At 38.9% G+C, this 13,677-nt stretch overlaps 1 pseudogene; it reads right to left on the reverse strand.

Moving 5' to 3' along the window:
* Nucleotides 1-3,120: 3,120 nt before the first annotated feature.
* Nucleotides 3,121-8,196, reverse strand: LOC139363594 (zinc finger protein 705A-like; annotated as a pseudogene).
* Between the last annotated feature and the right edge of the window lie 5,481 nt (nucleotides 8,197-13,677).

Consider the following 13,677-nt stretch of genomic DNA (forward strand, 5'->3'; position numbering starts at 1 on the left):
TAGTGATAATGCCACCAACACTGTTAATGGCAATAACAATAAACCTGAGGTAATGGGTGTTAGGGTCCCGATTCACCAATGTGAAGGATGGCGCCAATTTCTGGCCTTACAGAAATAAAGGAAAAGTAAACACCTGAAGGAGGAGGAGGTGAACCTGGAGCTCCCGCCGGCCTCTGGGTGCTCCTTGGTGGAAGGAGAGGGACTTGGTCCTGAGCCTGCCCAGGATACACCCGCACCAGAACCCGGGAGTCCCAGTCACTGGATGGGCTCAGTCCCACCCAGGCCAGACGCCCCGGAGCCCCGGAGCCCGGGTCCTCCAGCCCTCGCTGCCGCCGCTCCTCGCGGAGCCCGGGCCCCCCGCGCCACCTTAGCTCCGGGCCCAGCGGGGGCATCCGGCCCCAACGGGATACTGATGCCCTGAGGGCGCAGAACAGCGCGGCCTGCGCAGGGCCCGCCATCTTGGGCCCTGCAAAAAGAGCGGCCTCTTCAACGCCCCCAGCCCCAAAGCCAGGGCGGGGGCGCCTCCCTCACCCTGGTTAAAGAAAACTCAGGTCCTCAGTGGAGACCCGGCTCGCCGCGGGAAGCAGACCGCGCATGCGCCCTGCATGGCCGGAACGATGGGTTTCATTGCCCTCTGCCGGCCATGAGGTGGCAGTACAGGACGTTTGGCCTTTACTGCTTAGCGGTGGGCCTGAGTCTGAATCACTGAAATTCAGGTATGGATTATTCAGTACGTTTCTTTTGGAAGATCAAATGGAAATTGAGTACGATATCTTGTGCTTTAATTAAAGAAGATGGGAATAAAGAAACAAATTCGAAAGTTAGTATACAAAAGTCGATTGATTCCCTATATGTGAAGGGAAGAAGAGCTTGAATAAGAGAAGCATTCTGTGTTATGCTTTAATGCTGGAGATCTGCCACCATGCATTTGTCAAATCCTGTAGAATTTCACAGCACAAATAGTACATCTTAATGTGGCTCAGGACTACATATAATGTCAGCCACAGTTTGAGAGTAAATTACATATTTAATTAAATAGATTAAACAATAAATAATGTTATGAGCTCTGCCTGGACACAATCCTTGCCTCTCCAACCAGTTTGCCAAGGGCTCAAATTTCTTGCTCATTATCCTCACACTTGACATAAACCCTGACTGCAGAGTGAAATCAATCACTTGTGGAGATTTTTTAATATAATGATGTGTCAATTTCAACCATGGATAAGGCCATTTAGCCTTAGTAAGGCCTATCGTATTAAGATTGTACCTGTTTTGCAAAATTTCATGTCATCATCCCACTTGTTATTCAGGAAATGTTTTCTCTTGAGTTTTAGGTTCAGTACTGAGGCTCCTTGATGGACAATACATTTTCCAATTCTGAGGACAAGGCAGAGGAGGCCCCCTCTGTGAGAACTTTCATTTTGCTTCTGGAAAAGTACATTGAATCAAATATAGGAAAGGCTTGCATGGTGGCTGACAGGTTCGCCTGCTTTATCATGCTGGTGTTTTATCTTCTGGACAGAAGTAAAAGGAACACAGCTATGTCTGTCTCTGTGTAATAACTCAGGACTTACCTGAGTAAACTCTGGGGTGTCATGAGATGAACTGCTACCTCCACTTAGAGAGGCTTCAGGGACAAAATTTCAAGAGATTTCTGAGGGATAGAAGAGCAGGGCTGCCTTATTCTCTGATCCCAGGTAACTACTCAGAGATAGAGGCAAGGGCTGGGGACACCCAAATGCATATACTAGGTGTCTTTGATACAGCCTCCATTTCCTTGCTAAATCTATGCAATGTCACACTGAGAAATCTGGCAAGTGGGGCTGAAGATCCCTGATGTGTCAGTTCCAGGGTTGGATGGAAACAAGTGGTTTCAGTGGACATTGAAGTAAAGGGAGGTGAACTGTGAGGAAAGAGCCGTTGAAGACTGGGGAGACTCAGAAGTTGGGGCAGAATCTCGACCCATAAGCCAAGGAGTGCAGATGCAAATTGATTTGTTAGGGCTGCATAAATGAAAGAAGGACTTCGCCAACACACTAAGTTTTTTCAACAACCGATTGTATTCTTTCAATATTTGTAAGTATTGATCTTTTGGAAATGTTTAATGAGATTTCTTATATAATTCTGCATTCAATTTATGCCCAGGTCACTTTGCTATTATACATTTATGTGTTGCTTTTTGTGAATAGACATTTTCTCAAATTTCTTAATTATTTTGCTAAACTATGTGTTAAGAGTTTTTTCTAGAGGTCCACCTTCTTGACTCACTTTTCTGATGAGAAATCTATCAGGTTTCTCCACAGTGATTTTCAAATTTGATAGCTCCTCGATGTGAGAAACTTAATGTCAACTAAGAAATGAATTACCACTAAAGAATCTTCTCCTTTCAAGATGCTAACCGTGTTTTGTCCAGTGTGAAATCTCACATGTGCCACAAGCGTTACTCTGTGAAGAAAGGATTTCTCATGATTTTTCAAGGCATAACTTCTCCAGTAAGAAGTGTTTGGTATTCCAAGAGAATTCATTGCCCTTGGAAAGACTTTCCCTTCTTATTTAGCTTATAAAGGATTTCCTCTCTTATTTTCCATTTTAGCAGCATTTTATCACCGTGTTTTCTTGTGAACATCAAGCCTAGTGCTTGGCTGAATGTTTATTCACAGAAAATACCAATAAAGGGTTCATCCAAGTAAAGTTTTCTTACGTTATTTGACAACAAATTGCACATAAAAACATTTTCACACTGAACGCAGAGCTAGAGATTCTCTACCTGAAAGTCCCACACGTTTTAAATTATTAAAACTGTTGCTGAAGACTTTTAGTTTATCATGTTGACAGTTTCAGCTCTCTCGTGTCATTTATGATCAGATCACTAACAAGTCTTTGGTACACACATGTCGTACAATTTCTCTTCCATATGAATTTATTGATGTGGATTGAAGAATAAAGGCAACTGAAGTAACGTCCATGTTGGGTATAGTAATTCTTCAAAATGTGAGTCCTTTGGCATGTTTAGATGTTACAACTACAGCTGAAGTCTCTTCCATATTCCTTACGTTCATCATTCCTAACACCATGTCATCTAAAGTCAGAATATGTTCTGAAGACATTTATAATTTTCTCTCCAGGGTAAATTTTCTGATGTTATTTAAGATTAGTACATTGACTGAAGGCTTTCCCACATAAATGGCATTCATATGGCTTTTCTCCAGTGCATGTTCTCTCATATCATCTAAGGTCAGAAGATAGACTGAAGGCTTTCCCACATAGAAGACAAGCATGTGGTTTCTCTTCAGTGTGAATTCTTGTGTGTCCTCGAAAGCCAGAGCTTTGACTAAAGACTTTCCCACTTTTATCACATTCATAACACTTTTATCCAAGGTGAGTTCTCTTATGTCTTCGAAGGTTAAAGGATTGAATAAAGCCTTTCCCACACTGATGACACTTATACGGTCTCTTTCCCGTGTGAGTTTTCTCATGTCTTCTAAGGTGAGAACGCTGAGTGAAGGATTTTCCACATAGATGACATGCATATGGCCTGTTTCCAGTGTGAGTCATCTTGTGCTGTCTAAGGTGAAAGCAATTAGTATAGGCCTTTTCACATATATTACATTGATATGATTTACCTTTAGTATGAATTTGTTTATGTGGTTTAGGGGACAACTGATTACTAAGGGATTTTCCACACTGTTTGCTGATGTAGGGTTTCTTTCCACTCTGAGTTAACAAACACTGAGTCATTGTGGAACTGTGAGTGCAATCTTCTCCCAAATCATTACATTCAAAGGGATCCTCCAGAATGAGAGAGTTCTCCTTTAGGGACAAAGATTAAAAGCTCTTAATGATTTACCAACATACATCTATACATTCATTTCAGCACCTTTGAATCCTAGACCAACCATTCAGTGGTAGAGCCCAGTTGAAATCTTTCCAATGTTACTCGTGTGAAAGGAAATTAAATTTTGGCGCCCCAAACTCATTTAACCAAAGGGAAAAATCAAGCTGGGAACAGGGTCACACAAACCTGCCTCCCCGTTCTGGTTCCTAAATAATATGGCTACAAGATGAAAAGCTACATGCCTCCCCCATATTTTGCCCACAAGGAAATTCCTGATGAGCTGTTAAAATTACACCATGACAATGCAAACTGATAGCTTGTCTTTACAGGCGCAGTCATCCCCAGTTCACCAGACACAAATGCATATCCAATTGTTTCCCTGCCCCATTTTGTCTATGTTGTCTTATATAAAATGCAGCTTTCCTGCGTTATTCCTCTGCCTCATTTGTTTATGTCATCTTATGTAAAAAAATCCAGATTCACTGAGCCAGAAAAATTCATGAATGACTATTTTTTTCTACCCACCTTTTACATGAAAATTGTGTACTTCTCAATATCCCACCCTTTCCCCCTTTAAATTTGGAGAAAATTATCTTTGGAGAAAGGTATACACCTGTCCCCCAGGTGCATGTCCTTAACTCTGGCAAATACATCTCCTAAAATGATTGAGACTTGTCTCGTCATTTTTCTCGATTGACACTTGCGTACACATTATCTCCTGCAGACACAGATATTTTCTGTTTTGTAAGATCCCAACTGCAGAGTTATTCCATTAATTGTGATGATATCAATATCTTTCAAAGTCTGAGCATGAGTAATGTATATGCACTTGTTCTATTTTAAAGATCTCATGTTATGGTTTAGAACACAGGTCACTTTATTCACTGAATTCAAAGTATCCAATTTTTTTTTTTTGCTTAGAAAGCACTTAATGCCAGCCTAATTACACTAAGGTGACTGTGCGTCATTACTAACTTAACCCATTACCAGGTCTTTAACTTAGATGACTGGTGTACAGAGCTATAAAACTCACCATTGTCATACCGGTGGATGCATCTTTTCTGATAGGATGCATGGATATAGTGTGTTTTTTCTTAAGGGCACTTTCCTTGTCTGAAATAATTGAAAAATAAATTGTTACCTTGGTATTATGGTAATAAAATTGTTTGAAAAACCCCAAGGCCTGTTTACTTTTTTTCAAAAATTGACACTTAGATGTGGCAAATGTGTCAAATGAAGAAAATACTTCAATAGAAGAAACAGATTGTACAGCGTCAGCAATTATAAAAGAGTTTTAAAATTAAAATGTGAAAAGAGTTAAAATGGACATGAGATATCAGGCAGGTAAATAGAGGGATAGTCTTCACAGGGGTATCGGGAAAAGAGTCGGCATGTGACAGTTTAACCCCAACAAGTACATGAATTATCCTTTTCCCGAAAGTAAAAGAAAAGGCAAGAGGACACAAGAGTAGCATCTGACATATGAACAAAATGATAATAACATCTAAGGAATTCTGCTCCAGTAGCTTAACCTACATTTTAGAAATTACCACTCATTTAATAAAACCGCTAATTAATATTTGACTGATATTATTCATTGACAAAGCACCTCCTCCTATTAGAGCACAGGACCCTGTTGCTTACCCAGATTCTGGCCTTGGAGAAATTCCATTCCTTCCCACCAGAGCTCTTTTCCTTGCTCCAGCTGCAAAGTTATATAAGATTTGCTTATCTGGTACCCTGTTAGTGGAAACAGTATATGTGTTTTGAGTTCACTGACAATAAATGTGCATTATCACCAACTGTAAGGCAGGCTATCAAGGAAGAATAAAAACAGTGAAGGTCAGCTCAGGCCACAAGACCTAGAAAACAGAAAACTCCCCAGGATTTTTTTGACCCAACATGAGACTAGAAAATAAATCCAAACGAAAGATCCATCAGGAAAAGGAAATTCAAAACAGTCAGGACCTATGAATGCTGAGTCCATGCCTAAGTTCCAAGACACAATGCCTAATACACAGTCTTTTCAGAAACAGATTAATTAAATCTCTGCACAGTATGTTTATTATTATTCTTATGCAGAACAAAAAAAAATTTGATTTACAAAAATAATTGATGTTCTATACAGAAAAGATATTGCTATTGTTTTCACTAATTGGTCTCAGCCTAAGCATAGCGACTAAAGCAGAAGAGTTATTTAGAAAATATTTAATTTAATACATTGAAAATATTCATTAAGTTCCCAGGTCTGTTCTGATTATTAGACACTGAGTACCAAGGAAATCATGAAATCCTTGTCAAGATTACATTCTAATTGAGTGACAAACTAAATAAAACAAAATAAAATAAAATAGAATAAAGATATTTCTTTCAGACAGATTTAGAGAGCTCAAACTTTTTCAGATAAGATCTGTGAGAGAATCAGAGAAGAGATTAGAGTTAGATATGGGGAAGCTGTTCCAACACTTATTGAATGAATGAGTCAATGTGTGTCTACATATGTATGTGAATGTTGAGGGACTCACCGAGGGACACCAGGTGACTGTTGTTTTCCAGCATTACATCTCTGTACAGCTTTCTCTTGGACGTGTCCATCATGGCCCACTCTTCCTGGGTGAAGTCAATAGCTACATCTTCAAAAGTCACTTTCTTCTAAAACATCACAGACATTTTAGTTTAGACAGAGAATCCCTTTTAACGTCCAGAGGAGGAAGGCTGAGATGACATAGGTAGGAGCTGGGTATGCAGAACACTCAGTATTTTAGTTTCCAGCCAGTTCATTCTCAATACTAAGCTGGTATCTGCCTTTCAGATTCACTCACAGAGACACACCCACTCTTAATCCATTAAACTTTACTATGAAGAAATATCGCATGAGATGTGGCGTAATATAGCCCAGATATTTTTCAGTAATGTGTTAATCACCTGTACATAACTGATTATAAAATTTTCACTTGAACCTTCATAAATAAAACAAATTTACCATGAATTTCAAGTAAATTACAGATTTGTCACAAGGCAAATAATCATGATTTACTACTTTTGAAACATGACCGTGATTAAATAAATTATTTCTCTAGATAAACCACAGGTTTCTCACCAATCAAATGGTTAAAAGACCTATTATGTGCTTTGAATAATCTAACGAAGTAATAGAAAACATGTTTCCTATCTAGCAAATATTTATTAAATACATGTCATTGGTCCCTTATTCATTAAAAAGTTAGAAAGTAATGAACCAGACTCCAGCATTCTTCAGAACTGAACAAGTTTTACACGGAATATAGGATTCAATTTATACATAGAGTCACTCTAATGTTATGTAATTCAGGTGTTCATGACAAGGCTTGAAGACAGTCCAGCAGCACAAGACAAGACCGCTGAGGCTGCTACACTGAGGAAGTCTTAGTCTGATGATTCCTGTGATATGAAGCCTCCTGTTCTTAACTTTCTCTGGGCAATCCAAACATCAGTTATCACTGCCTCTCTTTTAACTTTACCTTGTCACTTTGCTTGTTCAAGGATAAAAAGGCCTCTTTACTGTTTTGTTTTTTTCTAACCAGCCCTTATAAAGCATTTCCACAGAACCCTAAATTGTACTCTATCTACTATAATCCTTCTCCTGAGTGTGCAACCATAATTAAGTAATTGTATTTTTTATATGTTACTTTCAGTTACCAGAAGGCAAAAAGGTTAATTATCAAAAGGTAAAATGAATGGGGATAATAATAATAATGACTTCTTTAGTTGTCCTTTTGCAAAGTTTTTAAAAGCACAAATATATTTTATCAAACTCTCCTTTTTCCTCAGCACTGTGCAGCTCTTGCCCAAGGCCTGTCACACGGGATTTATTGAACTCAGCTGCTAGAACATCAGCCTCATTATTGGGCTGTGATCTTCTGCTCTTCACGCATCTCTATTGCCTGCATTCATCACAATCCTAAGTCTATTTCAGCCAACGGTACAGTTAATGGGTCAATTATTTCCCTATGAGGTTATAGGATGGATAGAAGAAAAAGAAATACATAAATGAGACCTCTCATGTCTTTTTTTGTAAATAGCCTGAATAGGGGCTGGAATAAAGTAGTGTAATATTAGAAATTATATTGATAATTTAGGAATCTTTGACACATGATACCCAACCTAGAGTCCTGAGAAAACTTAATTGGAGGCCGGATACCTGAAAGTCTCCTGATTGCATTTGGAACACCCAGGCTGGATGGATTTTGCATCATGAAAACAAACAAAAAAAAAGAATAAAAATGAAACACCCATGCAAACTGGAGAAAACTGCCCATTTGCCAGCAATATGGGTGTAATTTCAGTAGAAAGAGGCATCCCCTACTCACTAGTGAATGCATTGTCAAGAACTCAGTCTCTCTCTGTCTTCTTCTGGATTTCCACTTGCAGACACTTCAGGCACTAAGAAAAGCTGAAGTTGGAGAAAGAACACGTGAGACACCAGCCTTGTACACAATTTTCAGACCAACCTGTGATGAAAAGCCAGACCTTCACTGAAGTGTGACACCACCTGCACCACAGCCTGACCAGCAGACACAAACACACAGAGGCCTCTCCTCTTTTCCCATGGTCAAAATTCGGAAGCCTATGACTATGGTTTCTGACAAAGAAGGAACACAGATATCTTGTGAATGAGAACATCAAAAGCACTGAGTTTTGTATGTTAATTGACACAAGTCCAGATATTCAATTCCCTCACTGATTTTAAAATACAGGGATCCCTGACTCCGCCCACATGTGGAATATGATTTCCACCTGTAGATAAACACTGTGGGATTTCTCAGATTTTATTATCCCAGCTTTATGCCCTAGCAATGTTTCTCCAACACCAATCACAGCCTTCTGAAGCCTTACTCCACTTTTACTTTCTCTCAATTTCGACTTTTGTATTTCACCTTGGAACTTGGAAATCAATCAAGTAAGAATCTGTTTTAGGGTCAAGTGCGGTTGCTCTTGCCTGTAATCCCAGCACTTTGGGAGGCCGAGGCAGGTGGATCACCTGAGGTCAGGAGTTTGAGACCAGCCTGGCCAAAATGGTGAAACCCCATTTCTACTAAAAATACACAAATTAGCTGGGCATGGTGGTGCTTGCCTGTAATCCCAGCTACTCAGGAGGCTGAAGCAGGAGAATCACTTGAACCCAGGAAGCAACTACAGTGAGCCGAGATCCTAACACTGCACTCCAGTCAGGGCGACAGAGCAAGACTCTGTATTCAAAAAAAAAAAAAAAAAAAAAAAATCTGTTTTACGATGGGGATAATCAATTCAGGAATTTATTTCACTTGGAGGGTCAACACTCCCATCCTGCTGATCTAGCCCTTAAAATCCCCTGCATCAGAAATTCGCAGCAGTACCCTGAGTCATGGTGTTTCTGTCCTGTGTATACAGTCACAATCCTCTACGATGCTCAGAAAATACAAAATGACTTAGGGCTGAGAGAAATTTAGCAGCTCAATCTGATATTTTACTAAGGTGGTATCTAAAATTCTTGCAATCATGGTTTATATTAGTCTTTGTTAGTTGTAATATCTCTGATTATCATGATACATATTTGCTGAGAAATACTGATGACCATGTGTATATTCATACATAGATATGTAGGTATATAGATGGATATGTTTATATGAATGCATGTGTTTGAGATGGGGGAAAACATGCATGTATTATTTCCCTGCTAAAAATAAAAAAATGATTAAATATATTTTATGTACAAATGATAATTATGTGTCATAAACAAAAAATTAACTGACCCATTTGTACATGAAGTCCAGGAAAAATAAAAAGGGTAACTTTGTATTAATTGTGACATTGTGCTTACAGATATACATAAATTTCCTTATTTAACCCTTATAATAACCCTGCTGATTATAGTTTATTTATTTTACCAGTCTAATAAATGATCAACAGAGTTTGAAAAATATGACAAAATTACAAAACTAAAAAATGACACAGCATTACTTTTAATTATATTCTGCCTTGTCACTGCCTCTTCTTGCTTTTTTACAAAATTACTCCCCTAACCAAGGTTCTCTATGATTCTGGGGACTCCAGGATTTAGACCCCAGTTACCAAACTTCACTTTGTCTATTTTTACTGCCACATTTTAATGCACATTTACAGACTTCAACAAGCACTTTTCAATATCAACTTTTTTCTTATTCCTTGGTCTATTTCCTACATCTGTTCATCAAGACTCCAGTAACATATGACTCCATCTGCCTGTCCCTTCCATGAATGTACCTGACAGTACATGTATTATGTAGTCTATAATTCAAGCAGAACAGATATTCCTTCAAAAAAATAAAGTATTAGAGAATGCCTACAAAGCCTCAGTGAAACCAGCTGTAACCCTTAATATTATTACCATGTAAACGCTTCCTCGAATATCAAAATAAGATTTGGACTTTAGAGAATATTTGTGTGTGATTATAACCCAAACATGAACTAAAAGTAATTTAAATGGTCATATACAGACTGTGCCAGGGACAAACAAGGACAAATATTATAAGAAAATCAAAGCACACTTATTTCCTAAAGGACTCTTGTGTGGAATCTATAAAAACTATTTCAAGATATAGAGATTAAATATATTTCAAAACACATACATACACAAGCAATCTTTAGGATAAATTTTTTAAAACTTATGTTATGGGTCTAAAATTTTCATTAATTCATGGAAAAAATGTATTGACAAACTTCTCACCAGAGCAGGAATAACAACTTACGTATTTGGTGACTTCAAGATGAGAGCCTGCACAGCTTAGTATCTCCCTCCAGATCTCTCTCTCTCTCTCTCTCTCTCTCTCTCTCTCTCTCTCTCTCTCTCTCTGTTTTTTGACAGAGTTTTGTTCTTGTTGCCCAGGCTGGAGTGCAATGGTGAAATCTCAGCTCACTGCAACCTCCACCTCCCAGGTTCAAGCTATTCTCCTGCCTCAGCCTTCTAAGTAGCTGGGATGACAGGCATGCGCCACCATGCTTGGCTAATTTTGTATTTTCAGTCAAGACGGGGTTTCTCCAATTTGGTCAGGCTGGTCTGGAACTCCTGACCTCAGGTGATCCACCCGCCTCAGCCTCTCAAAGTGCTGGGATTACAGGCATGAGCCACAGCGCCCGGCCCAGATCTCCTAAAAAGTCATGAGGAAGGAGTCATTCTGCATCCTCAATATTACCTTAATATTTTAAGGACACCCATAACAATTAAGAGGCTGACTTGTGACTTCCTAGCCCTTTCAGGGCTATTTAGGCACACCTTAGTGAAGTATTAGGAATGCAGTATTAGGTCTCAAGTTCCTGGACACCAAAACCATGTTCTCCAACAGATCTTCAGTAAAAATAGCTGATGTCTATATTCTTTTGCCTGTCCTTTCCCTTCCTTTTAATTCAGAACTGCGGTCTCAAAAAGTGCTATTATTTAGTAGATTCTCTCAATTCTCAACACCAGCACTATACAGTGTTGAGTAACATCTCAGGTGCTAGGGAAACAGCACCTGACATTCTAGCAATGCACAAATAGAAAAGCAAAGATCACCACAGAGTAAAAGAGAATAGATTTTTTAAAAGTATGAAACCAAAACGAATATATATCAGATTACACTATAAATGGAAAATCCTGTTATCTAGACTGGATTGCAAGTCAAAACCTCTCATGGCTTCCAACATCCAATATATTCAAAGCAGTTCAGGAATGGTGAAAGTGGAATGGAATTTAAAATTATTCTAAGGTTGCATGTGTGAAAGCACCATGCCCTGAAACAAAATATTTATTTTTAAAGTGCATAATGAACACTGCATACAAAGTTTGTGTAACAAAAGAAAGAAAAAAATCTCATATTTTTAAAAAAGGAATATGCAACATATTTACATATAATAAAATAAAATTAAACTAAAATGACAGCAATGGAAGACACAATCTGACCTCTGAAAATCAAGGGAGAAATCTCTTTTAAATAAACTTGGCACAATTTTTAAAGTAAGTTATGAAAAATAATAATACCTGAATATAGTATGTAAAAGTACCAACACAATAAAGCTAAAACAATATCCATGGAAAAATTATTTGCTGTACATTATTTTTAAAAAATGATCTAACTACTTTCCTCAAAAAGGTAAATGAATGAAATTTAAAAATTGCCTGATAAAATCTGTGAAAGGAAATGAATATAGAGAAGCAGAATATAATTTAACTATAAACCACACAAATAGAATTTTAAAATAAGGCCGGGCGCAGCGGCTCATACTTGTAATCCCAGCACTTTGGGAGGCGGAGGCAGGCGGATCACCTGAGATCAGGAGTTTGAGACCAGCCTGACCAACATGGAGAAACCCCGTCTCTACTAAAAATAGAAAAAAAAAAAAAACAACAGGTGGGCGTGGTGGCACATGCCTGTAATCCCAGCTACTAGGGAGGCTTAGGCAGGAGAATCGCTTGAACCTGGGAGGCGAAGGTTGCGGTGAGCTGAGATCATGCCATTGCACTCCAGCCTGGGCAACAAGAGCAAAACTCTGTCTCAAAGAAATAAAAAATAAAAATAAATTAAAAATAAGTGGCAGCCAACATGCCCCACATGATTTTCTGTGATGAAAGAAATGCTCTGTATCTACATTGTCCAATGCAGTAACTACCACACATATGTAGTTACAGAATTTCTAGTTTGGCCACGAATTTGGCTATTACTACTAAGGATATGCCATTTAGTTATTTAATTATAATTAATTTACAGTTTATAGCCACATGTGACTAGTAGTTACTCTATTGGTCAATGCAGATCTAGAATCTTGGAGAAGGCAGTTAAAATAATGAGATATGGTCAAAACAAAAATGGAAAAGGCACTCAAATAGTGAACACAATATGAGAATGTGAAGTAACAATTCACACAGTAAAATTTACTAATGAGATGCTGCCTTGATGGGACACATGTCTAATGATATTCAAGGCTTGTCTTGTTACAGGTAGAAGAGCAGGAGCAGGGCAGGAGAGGGCTCTTCCCCTACCCACTAGAAATGTCAGGTGATGGCCTGTTAATTATCACTTTGACTCTCTAAAAATGATAATTAGGCAGCACCAGAGAGAGGCCATTTCCTGGTGGTCTACACCTGTTAACATCAAAAATGTTAATTAAATGCAGACCCCAGGAAGAAGCAACTTCTTTGGCATGCATGTTAAGAGACAAAAATGGCAAAGTATAATCTTCCGGGGACACACTCCACTGGAAAAGGAAAGAAAGCCTCAGATGGACATGCATCTGACTCCCTAAACACACCGTGCATGCTCAATTCCAAAGGGTAAGGAAAGCACTGTGCATGCCGGAAACTCTCCCTAAAGGAAGAATGATGGGAAAGAGGCAAGCCCATCCCAGGATCAAGGTTAAAGGCCCTTCTCTTTTCTCTCTTGGACCTTCAGGCATCCACTTGGGTCTCTTCCAAGAGAATTTTCCTTTCCTTTCTGTTCTAAAGCCTTTTAAAATAAACTTCCACTCCTGCTCTGAAACTTAGTCTCTTTTCCCGCTGTATGCCCCTCAGTCGAATTCTTTCTTCTGAAGAGGCAAGGACTGAAGTTGCTTATGGACCCATGCAGATATGCTGCCAGTAACTCGAATCTCTTCTACTGGTAACAGTATCATTGTAAGGGAATGAGGCCAGTTTACATCTCAGTGCTCGGAGAACTCACCAAAAATAAAAAGTTGGAGGATGCTGTGAACTTATCTACCTTCCAAGGCAAGTCCCACAAGCAAGCAGCAAGACTCTCCTCCCCCAAGGTCTTAAACTCTTCTGATGCTCCTTCTCTGGGAAAATGCATCCTCTGATTGGCTTCCGCTTATAT

This window comes from Macaca nemestrina, chromosome 6 (genome assembly GCF_043159975.1).
Source record: "Macaca nemestrina isolate mMacNem1 chromosome 6, mMacNem.hap1, whole genome shotgun sequence".
NCBI classification, from domain to species: Eukaryota; Metazoa; Chordata; class Mammalia; order Primates; family Cercopithecidae; genus Macaca; species Macaca nemestrina.